Here is a 5,631-nt window from a genome sequence, read left to right as displayed (position 1 = left end):
AATGCACTAAGGACTTACATGCATGAACTAGGAACCCCAAAAACGTGTAAGGATGAGACAAACATGAGTTTACGGTTTGGGAAGGCCTCCCAAAACCGTAAACACCTTCTAAGAATGTTTAAGTGCCTTAAAAACCTTCTCATGCTTGTGTAAGTGACTAGAACCTTGCATGCATAGCCTAGAACCACCAAAACACAAGAGAAATGAACCAACATGAGTTTATGACCATAAACTCATGTGTTTACGGCCGTAAACTCCCAAGGGAGTGGTCCAAGGACCGTAAACTCCAAGAAGTGTCCATTTCTGGCCCCAATCACTTCCTAAGCCATGGATTCAAGTCTAGCATAATTCCTTGAGTAGTTTAAGACCTTTGAACACCCAATGGCACCATTACCATGAGTTTACGGCCGTAAACTCATGGGGACAATGGTCCAGAAACCGTAAACACACTTAAGTGTAACCAATTGAAGTGTAAACTCCATAGTGAGGCCATACACTCCTTAGATGCAACCTTTAGCACTCCTTGCACTTGAAACAAAGTGTCTTCATGCATTAGAGTGTCTTTACTTACCTAATTAGTGATTAAATAACTAATTAGATACATTTATGTATCACTACATGTTACATAGGATCCGTGTGTGTGTTCAAGTCCTCACTTGACACCTAGCATCCTACCCGACACTTCCATCCACTTCACTCATTATAGGTGAGTTCATACCCCTTAATTAACCTTTTAAATGTTTTTAAATGCTTTTATGGGGGGGGGAATACAAGTTGAATCAAATAAGTTATAGTATCAATCACATGTGATTTATAACTTGCAACCAAAAAGGATTTTCTATATTTTTAACTGCTTTGTCAACCAAACTGTTTCAAATGATTATCAAATTAATTTTTATGTTAAATTGTTATAAAACTATTTCTAAACTCTTTTAAACTCCTTCTGTACCCAAACCATATCTACACCAATATATTTATATAAGTAAGACTTGAAGGACTTAGGACTGATAGCTCACCTTACTTCCTGTTCTTGTTTTATTGTGGACTTAGGGTATATTGTTATCTGTCCGACTGTCGTTGAATTCTTAGTTATATATTATATATATTCGTGTTGAATATTAAAGTCTTCACTTCAGTTCAATACCTTTGTGTATCAAAGGCATGCAACCAACCTTACTATTTAACTATAATAGGTATAGTTAAGGATTACTACTCGTGTATACTATTACAATGGTACCTACCAGAGTCCGAATAGTTATGAGTCAATACATGTTAAACACTATACAAGAGAACACTCTATACACTATACCAGAAAGTACATTATACATTATACAAAGAGAACATACTACAACAGAATGGAACATACTATCTCTCGATACGACACTTCACTGTGCTATCACCGTGTAACCAGAGTCTCCTGGAAGGAGAACGGGCATTATGTGTATAGATCTATACGGGACAGACACTCCCACATCCCGACTGCTAGCTACAGTCCGAGCCGACTAGGCCCAGGGGTGACAAAATGTCACATTTCCACAGATGACTCGGAGGGTCATCAGGGATTCGATCGTCAATCAGCATGGTTACATACAAGTTCACATTTCGACCTTTAATTAATACATTAAGAATTAAAGGCAAAACAGACTCCCCGAGGTGTATTGTACATTTAATACTACCTGGAGTCTGCATTTTCATTTCATTAGCTGGCAGTGATACTGCTGGGGTAAAACACTATTTTCCCAATTACTTTACATGAATGAAGTCTAAAACTATATTTTCCTACTAATAGTTTCTCTGGGAAAACTTTTACATTTTCAAAGGATCAAACATACATACAACCGGGTCTTGGTAGAAGACCACTTTTACTGGAAAACATAGGGTTTTCCAAGGGAGCATACTATTTTCCAACATTGAGATCAATTATTATACTACATGGTTGTAATCATTTTTATACAAGCAATGACACTAAATACTCATGAACTCACCAGCTTTATGCTGATACTCGCTTTCAAAATAACTTGTATTCTCAGGTCATCAGTAGACAGGTACAGATGTAGCTTTTGAGAAGATGGAGCACATACAAGACTCCTCTTTATTTTGATTATACTTTTGGTGTCTAACAAACTGTACAGAACACGCTTGTATTACAATTATTATATTAATGCAATGGATGTTGTTGCTTGTCTTTACTATTATGCATTGTTATGATACTGTACATGACGTCCTCCACCCCAGAACGTATTCCGCCGTTCTCGGTTTTGGGGTGTGACAATATATATATATATATATATATATATATTATATATATATATATATATATATATATATATATATATATATATATATATATGAATGTTATGTTGGAATGGTTCAACATAAGGAAATTCTATATATGGAAATATTAATTGCGTTCTCAATATTCGATTATGATTACGACATCCCATTTCATAGTCTGAATTTTGAGAACATGGCTAATAGGAAAAATTATAGCAAAAGACTGGTCTAGGATCATGTCTTTATGTGAGACATTATGAATCATATCCCATATGCTTCGGGTATAGGATCGATTGCATATGCTATAATATTTCTACGTGTTCTGAATTTTCCAAATGCCTAGGGCATTAAGAGGGAAAAAGGACCAGAACTGTATATAACTAAAATGATTAAGAAATTGTCGAGGACAATCTGAGGCTTACCAAAGATTGGTTGCTCATGGACAGTTGGAAGTATAATGTTAATTTTGGAAGGACCATATTGACATATTCTGAAAAGAGGCAACTCTTGTTCAGAAGTGATAGTCAAAATGGGAATATGGAAGTGTTTCAATAAGTGGAAGTTATTCTTTAAATTTGTGTAAGATTAGAAAACTTAATGCAAGAAGGATGTTCAAAGGAATGTACTTTGAATGTGAGAATTCATTTCTATGGAATTGCTCTCCATTGGAATACTTTGTAATGTCTGTTGCCAAGTCTTTGTGACTTTTGTGCATAGTCATTACATAAGGATCATTGCATATAAGTTTAGAATCTAAGAGATTGGAAAAGAATATTGTATTCTTACATTTGTCATAAGGATTTGAAATTGTGAAATGAACATCATTGAAATGTTTTCAATTGATATATTCAACAAAGAAAGGACCATAGGTAAACATAGTGTGGATGCTTGTAGCATGGGACAACTATTGTTTTAGTTCAAGTATTAAGTTGATTATTTGAAACATTATACAATGAATAATGAGTAATCAATATGACTCAAAAGTTTTGGGGCCATATAGGATTAGTATTATTCTTGTGTTTCACTTTGCATGTTTTGACTTCCCGAATAACTAGGTTATTCAAACCGTCCACAGTCGATCATACTTTGGAAGTAGGTATTGAGGCAAGAATGTCATGAATGAGTCTGTAGTATATCTAGATGTTTTTAGACATAGCTGCAGTATTCATGAGTGCTCCTGGAATAAGATTTGAGTATTGGATTAAACCCACGCTCATTTGAATCACTTCATGGATTTTATCACGAGTGATCATAAGACGATAATATCTTATATTCTTCAAACGGAGACGTGTGAGTTGTAGTTGAAGTCGGTTGGACATTGACAAATGTAAACGCACCAGTAACTTGGATGTTATAAAACATATCGATGTGTGTAATTTCATGAGTGAGTACAAGAGAGCATTTGGGTCGAAGTTATCCGTTCCTTTTACCCCATGAGGATAAAAGCAATATCTATGGGCCCCTCGATGATTTAGTGATGACAACCCTAAGTGCTCGGCCGGGGCTGGACTGATTTGATTTGTTCAATTAGTCGGTCGTCATAAATCAGAAATCGGGAAACAACAGATGGACAGAGAGTATGATTATAATCCATGTTTCAGTCCATATGATATCTTGTAGAATGGAGGAATATATGATCCCTTATCTAATGGACACGTCATTGACTAGGTCAAAGTTCGACAGCGGCTTTAAGAGCTACGATTGTTAGTCGGTTTTTGGAGTCGTACTTGCAATAATAGTTATTATACTTATCCAGGTGGGAGACTGTTGGATTAGATGTCTAAGCCCATAACTATAATTGGTATGTACTTGACTCGAGAGTAGCATGGTCCATCTGGGTTGCATATCATCAGGACGATTTGTTAGGATGGACTCTTGAGAAGAGGTTATATATGATTTATTAATATATTATTAGTTCTAATATATTAATATGAAATCATATGATTTAATTAGTATTGATCAAGAATTAGTTTGGAATTAATTTAGTGATCAAAAGACACTAATTAAATCTATGTGGACTAATTATGGTAATTGGTTATATTTATATGTGTTGGGCTTATGATTCATATTGGACTATGTTTATGTATGGATACATAAATAGTTGGGCCACATGAACCATGGATCATAAAACCCATGGGTATGGATTTGGGTTATACCGATGACTTAAAACCGCCACTTGTAGCTCTTGGAGCTCATGGAGTTGATTTTGGTGTGGAAGGAATTCTCTCTCAAGAGCCACCTATGTCCTAGGTGTGTTGTGAGCCATTTGAGGCATTTCATACTATTGGTGCTAAGCTCTTAAGGCCAAATACAATAAGGTTTCAAGCTACATAAAAGGTATGTCATCCTAACTAGTATTATATATTGTTTATGTCAATTGCATGCTAGTTATAGGCTTATTGCTTTGGAAACACCATTACATGTATAATTAGAGAAAACATAGATCCAAGACATTTAGGGTTGTATGTGCACCATAGGATGTTGTAGTATACTAAAACCCAACAGTAGTTATCTTATAAGAAAGAAGATTCTTACTTTGAGATGTTAGCTTAAATCTGAAAAGATTTTCATTCATGCATGTTTTCTCGTTCGAAAACTCACTAACTCTTTATATTCATAATATATCAAGGAATATTAATCAAGCCCATACTTGATAATCATACATGAATGAATCTCTATGTGTTTTATTAGTTTTTGATCAACTATTGAGCAAATTCAACAATAGTTGAAAACTTGCTAGTTCCAAAGTATGATGCATTTATCTTATGGATCTTTAGCACTTAAAGTTCCAAATAACTCCCACTTAGAAAAAGAACTTTCTAAGCACTTGTCTTCTGGAATGAAAATTATTGGGATTGGTAGAAACTTCATCCTAAACAATCATTTAGGATAGTCTACATAAATGCAATTAGTAGAGCGTAATATGGTTAAGTTCATTGTCTAACATAAGCTCAGTAACTCCATATCTTTTAGATAAGGACAAACCAATGCGTCCTTAGTCTAATGATAGTATTTAATCCACTTGTTTGTTTGGAAAATATATATGTTCAATATATATTTGTTGTAGTGAGAATAATTCCAAAAATTTATAAAGTAAATAGTTCTTTTAAAAACATCATATAATAGACTGCAAAGGTCTATGTTTTATCCTTTTAAAAAACTTGTATCATCGACATTGAAGGAGTGGCCAGGTGACCGTATCCCACTAAATAATTTAAAGGCTACCTTGAACATCAAAATACAGATCCAAGTGACCAGGTGATCCTATGCCACAAGAACCATACTAATAACGAGTGAGTGTTTTTGACATAATGACCTGTGAATCCACTCCATAAGTCCTAAGATGTTCCAATAAGA

The sequence above is a fragment of the Lactuca virosa genome, chromosome 5, assembly GCF_052849685.1.
Source record: "Lactuca virosa cultivar CGN04683 chromosome 5, Lactuca_virosa_CGN04683_v6, whole genome shotgun sequence".
In the NCBI taxonomy this organism is placed as follows: domain Eukaryota; kingdom Viridiplantae; phylum Streptophyta; class Magnoliopsida; order Asterales; family Asteraceae; genus Lactuca; species Lactuca virosa.
This window is presented reverse-complemented; position numbering follows the sequence as displayed.